The 11,577-nt window shown below is 46.8% G+C and overlaps 1 protein-coding gene across 1 annotated transcript in view; it reads left to right on the forward strand.

Moving 5' to 3' along the window:
* Nucleotides 1-5,785, forward strand: part of LOC119453861 (MIF4G domain-containing protein B-like) — a 177,345-nt gene extending 171,560 nt beyond the window's left edge. The window contains exon 3 of the mRNA XM_037715909.2: nt 5,776-5,785. The gene's annotated coding sequence lies outside the window, so the exon portion shown is untranslated. The remainder of the gene's footprint in view (nt 1-5,775) is intronic.
* The last annotated feature ends 5,792 nt before the right edge of the window (nt 5,786-11,577 follow it).

Consider the following 11,577-nt stretch of genomic DNA (forward strand, 5'->3'; position numbering starts at 1 on the left):
GACTGAATTCATGAGCGGAATGTTTGGATAGCTTGGAATACATATTTAGCCCCGCTTTTAGAACAAGCACCATATTACGCGGCTTGCGCCGTTTGGACTTAGCTTAATTAATCAGCTCCGAAAGCGCTCTTGCATGTTTTCTGAAGCTGTGATCAAAGCTTCGTGTCGTCCACCTAGTCATCGTCTACCATACCTCCGAAAACAGAGGTTTTCTAAGCCGCGCCGGCGTCATACACTTCCATCGTAAACAAGGCAGTGTTGCCAGGTCCGATGAGGCGGCGTAGCCAAAAGCTAGAGAAGTTGTAGCCCAAATGTAGCCAAACAGAAAAAAAGTTCAAAATATTTCGTAGCCAAATATGGCCATTTTTATTAGCAAGTTTATTTGTGTATACGTTTTCACATTCCACTACGCCAATCCTTTTTTACACAACCAGTTGTAACAAAATGTCCGTGCCGCCGTGACGGTCGGCCCTTTACATAAACAACAGCAACATCATGCTTGCACAGAACACTTTTTGGTTGGCCCCGGAAGCTCTTAAGTTCCAGCGAATCGCTGCAGAGAGCGAATCAGTGCTTTTATTTTATGACAGATAGTACTAAGTTATTATTTTTAGTTGTTTACAGAATTATTAACTACGAACTCTGCTTTTTAGCTGTCGTGAACGCAAAATAATGTTCAGCGTCATCGATCTCTCACGTTATCTCTGCCTACGGCGTAGAAGTTCGGCTGTCCAGCGATCTGCGACGTGTTCACGGCTTCTTTTTTGATGAGCTATAACAAGTCTTTCGCGCTATGATATCTCGCGTTATTTGTCTCATCGTCCTAACTTGTTTTCTGCTTTTTTTTTTAATTAGCTTGGTCCGGATTAGCTGGAACACATCTTAGGTCGCTAGCACGCCAAGAACATGCGTTAAGAAAAGGGACAGGCAACAGATGCCACTCCCTGTCGTAAGCGGAGCTTTAAAAGATTACTGCGCAAACCGGCACACTATTTTAAGAAGCGCGCAGTCGTTTTCGGCGACGAGCAAGTCCCGAACGAACTCGCTCGAAATGGTAAAAGCCGTGACGGCTTTTAATTGATAACAGTGGTAATGCTGTGAAAACCAGTTACTGTCATAAAGCAAACCATGTTGATGGCTAATAACGTTTTAGAATAGGGGCCTCTAAAGTTTGGGGCCACAAAGAGCTATGCAGGTGTTAGCGTTGGGGCATGCAGGAATGAAGAGTTTTGGAATAGGCGTTTTGCGTTTGCGGATAGCGTGTTGCGTTTGCAGCGTCACTACGGCGTCAAAGAAGAGCTGTTATAAATATTTAAAAAATATACCATTTTATGATAAGAAAAGTAATTTAGACTTTCGTGTTCTCGCCTTTAATTACAATTTAGAACTTGTTCTATTAGCAGCATGCAACTTATTGCGCTTAGTTTTGAGCACGGTGTAAGCTGCTTCTTACACCGTGGTTTTGAGTTATCAACTTTACGCACCTTCACCCAGCCAAATCAATCCGTGATAGGCCTACGAGCCATGAAATCGACAATTGAATTCGGAATCATCGGCATATAATGAATCAAGCTTCATTACACATGTTAGTTGAGAGAAAGCGATGACCGCAATCACTTCATCTAGCTTACGAACTTCACGCGTTACCACGAATCGAGCACAGTTTTGTGCTAGGTTGGAGCCGTCGCTTCGATGGGCGCCGCCATGCTTGTTGACGAAAGCTTTTGGGGTAGCTTTTGGGGCTCCCGCTAAATCGATGAAATAGCGTGCCCGACGCAAAACCCAAACACAGTTTCCGTCGTGCGCATGCGCAGTGACTTCAACGCTGTTTCTTTTGGGCTCCAATACGTTGAGACCTCTGTTCTAAAACTCTAATAATTGCTGGGGTTTTACGTGCCAAAACCACGATATGATTCGGCGCATGACGCAGTGGGGGACTCCAGATTAATTTTGGCCCCCTCGGGTTCTTTAACGTACACCTAAATCTAAGTACACGGGTGTTCCTGCATTTCGCCTTGATCGCAATGCGGCCGCCGTGGCCGGAAATCAAACCCGCGTCATCCAGCCAGCAGCACGACGCCTCACAAGCTAACACGTTGGGTGAAGTTCATGTGACGTGGTGCGCTGATGTCATCGTGGCAAACATGTTTCGATATTGGCAGAGTGAGTATCTGCATCCGCGACGTTACAGGCAAACTATCTAGAGGTAAAAGCACCGGAACCCACCTTTGGCTCGGGGTCTTGCTCCCATTATTCTTTATACGTTCTCGCATACTTGGCCCACTTCCCCATGTTTGGATTCTCCTCTCTGAGGAGGATCTAATCTTACTTGCAACCTATCGAAATGAACATCGAATCTAAGCACGAAGAAAAATTCATCTAGCAGGAAAAGGAAAATGGCAGTAAGGCTTCGCGCCAGAAACGTGGAGTAGGTCGAAAACTGTGCCCGGCGCGATACTTCATCCGGAAGCCATGGCCATGAGCACACCGGAGCGTGTCATCCACCCGGGCTTCTCTTCTTTCATGTCGGCACCACGATCTCCCGACGGCCCCGACCCTATGTTATTGCTCTCTTTTCCTGAGCATAGCCATGTTAGTACAGTGTACTGTGAAAAACCTACTACTCCCAGATTCATCCCGATGTCCGGGGATCGGGTGCCTAACGGTCAAGCAGGGTGTAAGTTTAAGTGCATCAAAGATGAAAGCCACCGGCTCAGACAACGGCGCAGAGAGGGAAGGAAAAGTGTGGGGAGGGGGGTTCATTTCGTGCACACACACACGCACAGCCACGCGGCCCGCTCAGCCTGCTAAAACACAGCCTTCGAGATTTGCTTCTACCCGATCAGAGCCACCTTTGGAGCGTGGATTAGTGCGCCACTTATAGCCCAAACACAGCCAAGTCGCAGATTTTCAGTAGCCCAAATATAGCCACATAGCTAGAGTGACCTAAAATATGGGAGAGTGTCCAAAGCGCCGCGCGAATGCATGGGAGGAGCGAGGACCCTTTTGTGTGAACTCCCGCGCCGCGGCGCTGCTGTACCGGACCCGTGGGCTTTCTCCGCTGCGGAAGCCGCGCCAAGGCGGCGGGCGTCTGCTACGAGCCTGTTATTTTGGTTGCTAATAAGCCAATATCGCGATAATTTGGGATATTTATAAGTACCACGTCACCGCATGGTAATACCGCAGTGACTCACTGCACAGAGAACGCGTTTGCCGGCTGTGAATACGGGTATTTTGTCTATTTCCTTCTAGCTCGCTTGGTCCGCGCATACGCGGCTGTTTCAGTATCGCATTCCGCGCGCTTACTTCATTTAGTTATGCGTGGAATGAGCGACGTGAACGTGCTGCAGAAGAAAATAAGCTGGAGATAGTGATGATAACCAGGAGAACGTGGCAGATATGGCTAGCTGATGCTAACGCTTTTACACCCTATCGTTTCCTTTCTTTCATTTCATGCATTCGATTTGCTTTACAAGACTGCATCCCACGCTCTGTTGTTTCTTTATTAAGGCGAAATCCTTAACTGGGCTATTGGGAAGCGGACTGCGTCTGTTGGCCGATGCCGCGGTACCAAAAATAAATACAAACCGCGTAACTCTCGCGGCTCGTTCACTTGGTATATATACCAAAGTATATAGTGTGGAAAGGCACAAATGTGTGACTCGGTGACTCGATGACGATGACTGATGGGTCATGGCATTAGTAACTTGGCATATTTGCACTCAGGTCACGATTAACGATAACAATATGACATGTGGTCATAAGACGACGGCCAGAAATCCCTCTGATACGGTGGGTGTGACGATAAAAACGTGTTGAATGCCAATCTCGATCTCAACGTGTCGAACTTACCCATATATCATGAAGAACTGAGAGCACAGGTAAAGGGTATTAATAGTAATGACAGTTTCTGGGGTTTTACACCCAAAAATCACAATATGGCTATGAGAGATGCCGCAGTGGAGGGCTCCGTTAATTTCTGCCACCTGGGGTTCTTTAACGTGCACCTAAATCTATGTGCGCGGGTGTTTTATGCATTTCGCCTCCATCGAAATGTAAGCCGCCGTGGCCGGGAATCGAACCCGCGTCCTCGAGCTTAGCAGTGCAACCTACCAAAGCCACTAAGCTACCACGGCGTATAGGTAAAGGGTACGCGAGAAATATACTGCGGCAAAAAACAAGACAAACCAGAATAAATGGAACGCTAACAGTGCAACATTGTATACGTATGCCTCATTTCATAATTACGAGCAAACGTCAGAAAACGAACGTGATGAATTACGTATGTGCAACTCGTCTTTCGCCTTGTTGTGTTGCAAGAGCGCAAACACTAAGCGAATTTTAACATAAAAGTATGGTATGGTATGGTATGGAGAACTTTATTGAGTCCTGAAGGTCAACCCTGGGTTGACGCGGGCCGCTCCCACGTTGGGACTGTCAGGCCGAGCCCTTCAGCCACATCGCGGGCCTTCTGGACTGCCCGTAATTGGTCAGAGAGTGATTCACTTCGTAGCATTTGCCGCCACCATTCTTGTTCCTTGTCACAAAGACCGCAGGGCACTGCCAAAGCATATGGTCAAGAGTAATGATGCCATTGCACTTATTACAATTGATTTGAATTTCCCTCTCCGGATAGATCCTGTTAATAAAATATGGACTTGGGAATGTCCTTGTCTGTAGCAAACGTAATGTGACCGCTTGGGCTCTGCACAGTTTACCGTGTGGCAATGGGTATTCCCGTCTGCTTAAATAATAATGTTTCGTGATTTCGTTATATGTTAATAATCGATCCCTGTGTTCCCCATGTGAAGTGTAAGCTGCTCGGTCTTGAAGAGCACGGCTAGAAAGTCCTCGTGCTGCTTCATTTGCCACCTCATTGAGGTTTCTCCGAGTTCCGTCCACCACCCCCAGATGTGCAGGAAACCAGCGAATTTCGATCCTCTCATTGTTGACCTTGTCTAGTAACTTGGTTGCTATCCGTGTCACATATCCGTTAGTAAAGTTGCGTATGGCTGTTCTAGAGTCACTGTAAATATGTGTCCACCGATTTGCCTGGATGGCTAAGGCGATGGCTACTTGTTCTGCTACTGTTGGGTCCTTTGTATAGACGGTGATGGCATCCCGTATGTTACCTTGAGTGTCTACAACAACGGAGGTATATGCATCCTTATTTTTAACCCAGGCAGCGTCAACGAATACCGCCTGCTGCTTATGTTGATCTATGTCTTGAAGGAGTGCCTTGGCTCTTGCCTTCCGTCTCTCGAGGTTATGTGTCGGGTGCGTGTTCCTAGGGAACGGGGTGGTCTTAATTTTTTCTCGTAGTCCCGCTTGCAATTCTGTTAATAATTCTCCTTTGTTGGTTTGGTTGTTACTTTCTACGCCTATTTCTTCAAGTAGCGCCCTTCCAGGTCGTGTCCTCATTAGTCTCTCTTGGTGGGCCACCTGTTGAGCCTCAGCTATCTCTTCTAGTGTGTTATGCAGCCCTAGGCGCAATAATCTATCATTGGCAGTGCTGATGGGAAGTCCTAGTGTAGCCTTTATAAGTCGTCTGATTAAAGCGTTTAGCTTGTTCTTATCAGCCTGCGTCCATTGTAGCATGCCTGCCACGTACGAGAAGTGGCAAAATGCGAATGCATGTACCAATCTTATGGCACTGTCTTCTCCTAGCCCCTTATGCTTATTTGTAATTCTACGCAGAAGTCTAATGACTTCTTCAGACTTCTTAGATATATGTTGTATCATCCTGCGATTAGATCCATTCGCTTCCAGGAGAAGGCCTAGCACCCTAATAGTCTCCACCTGCCTGATTGGCTCTCCATTCTTGGCGTATATGTCAATGCGGGGTTCTTCCTCTGGGATATATCCTTTCGGCTTGCGCCCACGCTTACTGCTCCGCAGTACCAATAGTTCTGATTTTTTAGCAGAGCAGTTCAGTCCCATACCCTCAAGTATGGTTTCCACCACATAAATGCTTTCCTGTAGTTTGGTCTCTGTTTGTCCCATATTACCTTCAGCACTCCAGATTGTTACATCATCTGCATATATTGCAAAGTGGATACCTTCAATCTGTGCGAGACCTCGAGCCACTTTTGACATTGCCAAATTAAATAACATGGGAGATAGGACAGACCCTTGTGGTGTCCCACGATTCCCAAGTTCCAGGGTTGTCGATTGGAGTTCGCCTAACCTGAGACAAGCAGAACGGCGACCGAGAAAGGCTTTGACTATATTGTGCAATCGCTTACCCAATCCCATCTCCGAGAGGATATCCAATATGGCCTTGTGTTTGATGCGATCAAAGGCTTTTTCTACATCTAGGCCTAGGAGAGCTCTCGTATGTAGCGGGCTAGCAAGAATAAGGTGATGTTTGATTAAAAGCATTGCATCTTGAGTCGAAAGTCCAGGACGGAAACCGATCAGGTTATGCGGAAGAACATTTCTGTTCTCTACATACTTAGTCAGTCTATTAAGTATGACATGCTCCATGGTTTTGCCCAGACATGATGTTAATGATATGGGCTTTAGGTTATCTAGATTGAGTTGCTTGCCTGGTTTGGGAATAAGAATTGTGTTAGCAATTCGCCATTCCTTCGGATAATCACCGTTTTTCCAGAGTTCATTAAAATACTCAGTTAAATACGTTATAGAATCATCGTCCAGATTTTTCAAAAGCCTATTGGAAATGCCATCTGGACCAGCAGCGGATCTACTGTTGAGGTCATACAGGGCTGCGCGAACTTCGCTTTCTGTGAACTCTTGATCCATAAGCTCACAGTCTTCCCCTGTATATTCAGGCTGGTCTGTACTCTCATTGCTATCCTTAAGTGGTAAATACTTAGCTGCGAGCCGATCAAGAATGGCCTCGTCCGTTGTGTCCTGACTCTCACGATGGACGAGTCGTGCTACTGCTGTTCTCCTATTAGATTTCGTGTCGTTCTCATGAAGCAAATGTCTAAGTAAGTTCCAATTTCCACCTCGTTTAATTCGACCATCTATGGTATTACAAAGCTCATCCCATTGTTGCTGCTGTAAATATCTGGCGTGTTCCTCAATCTCCCTATTCAACAATGCTATACGCTTCCTGAGTCTCCTGTTCAGCCGTTGCGTTTTCCATCTTTTTAACATAGATTGTTTGGCTTCAATCAAGTGTGCCAGCCTACTGTCCATGATTTCGATATCCTCCTCAGTAGTAATAGCCTTCGTTGCCGCCTTTACATCTTCCCTGAGCTGAGTGGTCCAAGTTTGGAGTGTTTTCTTTGGTCCTGTCTCTGTCTCAGCTCTGCTTTTCCTTGCTTTCCGAAAAAGATTCCAGTCAATGTAGTTAAAGTGCTTTATCTCATTACTGGGTGTTTCCAATACTATTTGTAATAAGTAATGGTCACTACCCAGATCAATATTGAAATTATTCCAGCCAGCGTTCGCTAAATTTGATACAAAAGTAAGGTCTGGGGTGGAGTCCCTGCACGTAGATGTACCACACCTAGTGGGATAAGCTGGGTCAGTGATGAGGGAGAGATTAAGATCTGTAGCTAGATGCCAGAGTCCATCCCCTTTCTTAGTATTCCAGCGATATCCCCAGGTTTGATGTGGGGCGTTGAAATCCCCTCCAATAATGAGTGGAGCGTGCTTAGTAACAGCCATAGTCTTATTAAGAAGTGCCCTGAAACTTTGTTTCATGTCGCTAGGGCTGCTGTAAACATTGAGACAAAAGAGGCTTTGCGGTTTGCCTCTATTCCTTTTCAAAATGATTTCCACAAGTAAGTATTCTAATTTGTTTAGTCCAAGGCGCAAATCATGTTCTGTGAATGGTATTTTCTTATCTACGAGCGTGGCTAGCCCCCTACCCGGCTCTTTGCCCCTGCATGTCGCTTTGTATCCGGATAGGCTGATCTCATCCGCCAAGGTTTCCGGCAGCATAATTATTTTTGGTTTATCTGGAGATGTATTTATCAACTGCATGAGAGGTGCTTTCTAATGATGAAATCCTCGGCAATTCCATTGCCACACCGTAAAGCTCCCCCTGCTAGCCATTGCTTATAGAACCCGCCTTACTGCTACCCGCTAGAGTACGCTTCGTAGAACTCCCCGACGCACCAGGGAGCGATCTGACGCTCTCTGCTTCTGAGGGTAGGTATTCGTCGTCCTCGCCTTGCGCTTCTACTTTTGAAAGCCTCTTTTCTGTCGACACTCTCCATTTCCATAATTTATCAACTTTGAAGGTAGTTCTATCTGTGGCATCTCTAAGTTGTTTAATCGCCTCCTTAATCTCTTCCAAAGCAGAGCACACTGTCGTTTCTACTGGGCTTATTGCCCGCTTCTTTGGAGCTGGTGAATTTTCTTCTTCCTGACTGTTGTCATTATTCACCGGTTTGGCTATTGCTACTTTTGTGGAGCTAGACTGCGAGTTCTTGCGAAGTTCTACAACCTGCTTAGTAAGTTCTTCATTTGCCTTTCTCAGATATGTTACTTCTTTGATCAGCTGTTCTATCCTGGCATCATTATCTCCGACCGGCTGCCCCGCACCGCTCTCTGCAGCCTTCACAGTACCTCTCACTTTGTCGGCCCAGGCTGTTCCAGATGTCGTCTTGTCGCCAGGCTTCTGCTTTCCTCCTTCAAAGCGCACCTGCACTTCACGTGATCTGGAGCGGCTTCTGCCCTTCGACGGCGAGCGGCGTCTTGACCGTGTGGGGCTCTTTGAGCGTGAGCGCTCCTTGGCGCCCGTTTGGGCATCCCATTGCCGCTCAGCTGATGTCGCCCTCGATGCAGATCTGTTGCGTTCACGTCGTCGAATTTGCACCACGTATGGAATTTGGTACCGCTCTTGGCAGGTCTTGTCTCCAGTTGGGTGGTCCCCTCCACAGAATTTGCAGTTAGGCACACACGTGTGATTGTCCTCCGGGTTTTGAGTGCCACATCCTCTGCACTGAACCACGTCCGGTGTTGGACATACATCTGATCTATGTCCAATCTTTCCGCAAGCATAGCAGACATCAAACTGCTTCCTATACAGGTAACACCTCACAAGGGTCGACCCATATCTGACATAATTGGGTACCTTGAGCCCATCAAACAAAACAATGACCGAGCCAGTCGATTTAATACGTTTGGCTGCCAATGCCAGTGGATTAAAGTCATGCACAATGTTCTTCGTTATCGTGGCCTGATTGTCTCTGAGGTCAACTCTCCGAATCACACCTTTACACGTGGTGTGCGGAGCTGTCTCGTAGGCGTTAACTTCATATTCGGTTTCCACTATAATGATTGACTTGATTCGTACATACCTGGCAGCATGACTGGGATCTGGTGTACTGACCACCACGATGTTTTGCGTGAAGTTAGGGCAAACGACATCCTCTCGGGCTTGTTCTGGAGTCAGGCCCGATGCTTCAATAACCGCCACGCCTATCGCTGTGGTGCTAACTTTGCTCAAGTTGAGACCTCCTCGGGGGCGGATGACGATCTTGCTGTGCTCCTGCGGCAACTGGGGCATCCTCGATGCCTTGACAATACGGTTCTTGAACGTAGTGGTTGTAGGTCCCTTGTTCTTGCTGTTGTTGCCTTGCTCTTGCTTGCTCTGCGGCGTTGTTTTCCCATCACCAGAAATCCTTCTGGTGGAGCGAGATTTTCGGCTTGTCACAATTTGCCAGCCTAGATCTTCCTCATTCTCTTCTAATCCGGTGGCGTCTTCGTCTTCCATGCGCGTTTCCGCCATTGCGGCTCGGTGGGGCCAGTAGGCCTACTTGGGCCTTGCTAGCCGCACACGTTCGATGCACCAAGAAAGGTCATTAAAAGTCCAAAAATGGAAGTCCCACCTTAAAGTAAGGTGCCCACCAATTCCTGGTGACTTCACAAATCCAGTGATGTGCTTGAATCCGTGATGGTGGTAAAGACGGCTGCACAAACATTCAAAAACGACAGAGCCGATGTGAGGGACTTCCGCACCTCGGCTTCCAACATAAAAGTAACTTTAGGAATATTTATTGCGTATGCTCGCTGGTTCGTACACAGCAAATATACTTACTGATCAATAACTACGTACTTGTAGTTACTTACTGAAAGAGGCAACTAATCACCAGAACACAAACTTTCCATTTTTTGCTGTTATGGAAGGTAACTACTTTAGGGATATGTAGAATCAATAGCGATATTTGTAGTGCATCAAAAACAGTAATATTCAAGACGATTTTATACTCAATAAAATGCAAGCACAAACATCGTCACGTGCCATGAATGCTTGTTAGTTTACTTAAAGAATCACACGTTACGCAATAACTATGGTATAATGAGAAGTTACATGTTGGTAATTTCAGAGAGGATTCACGGATAATTAAAACAAGGCTATTGCAGTAATATCTTTCACTTAACAAATTAGTAAATGGCTAGGCCAGTAGTAGCTATCTATTCATTTCAATGTAGAAGAAAATATTTGTTTAGCTATTGGCTGGATCGAATGGCTTTTCTTTCGAATGTCTGAATTTGAAAAAAAGCTTCGCTCACGATGAACCTTAAGGTACATCATGCGCGAAGTTTGTATTGAAGAGATAGCGTACAGCAAGAATCGTTCGTGTACGCAATCTCTGAAGCGAAATAAATAAATATTGCGGCGTTAGGGCCGTCTTTGCTCTTTCTCTTGCTTCCCTTACACCTTCTCACTCTGCTCTGTTCATAATAAAATATTGTCGTGGCTAAAAAATAATTGAATAAATACATATGCATATCGCTGTAAACCACTACGGACCGTGAGCGAAAAGCGCGTAATGGTGAGCGAAGCGGTCACTGCACGCACGTAAGTATTTCACTTGACTGCGCGAGTAATTATTTACTTTTTTCGTTACTCTTATTCTTGCAAGCATGGTGCTATTGCCCGCGTACCCATGCGAATAACGCTTCTTTTTTTACGTTCTTTCCGTGCGCGGGCTGATTTAGCGCGTTTCTACGCACGCACAGTTACCGTAATACCGTTCCCGAACTCCAACACCGGAGCCAGGCCGCGCTGATGAGTTTGATATGTTAGTTTTTGCATTATCTTGCTGGCCAAGCACAAAGAAACGCTCAAAGATGGGTAAGCTCCATGCAGCAGCACACTGTTGAAGTTAAATAGAGTTTAAGTGTTTTGCGTGGAAAATGAACGCAAAAAACTATAGCGCGTAGCAGACGACCCTCGCTTCCCGCGCGCTTCGCGAGCTCGGAAAGCCCACGGGTCCGGAGCAGCAGCGGCGCGGCGCGGCAGTTCACAGAAAAAGGCCCTCGACGGAGCTGGCGCGCCGCGCTTTGGACACTCTTCCATATTCTACGTCACTCTACACAAAGCCAACTCATCCAAGTCGACGCCAAAAAAATTTTCCCGTAGCCCAATTTGGCTATATATAGCCAAACCTGGCAACACTGAACAAGGGGGCAACGGAGTACGTGGGACGAGCAACGGAGTCAAGTGGGACGAGCGGCTGGGGCGGCGCATGCTTTGCAGTGAGGCGCCCGACGTGGAAAAATACTGGGGCGGCGCTGCGGTTGAAGTGGATTGGGCCGCATCAAGGTCGCGCCGTTGGAAACTGCTGGCGATACTGCTCGGCAGGGTCA

Source organism: Dermacentor silvarum, chromosome 5 (genome assembly GCF_013339745.2).
Source record: "Dermacentor silvarum isolate Dsil-2018 chromosome 5, BIME_Dsil_1.4, whole genome shotgun sequence".
Taxonomy (NCBI): Eukaryota; Metazoa; Arthropoda; class Arachnida; order Ixodida; family Ixodidae; genus Dermacentor; species Dermacentor silvarum.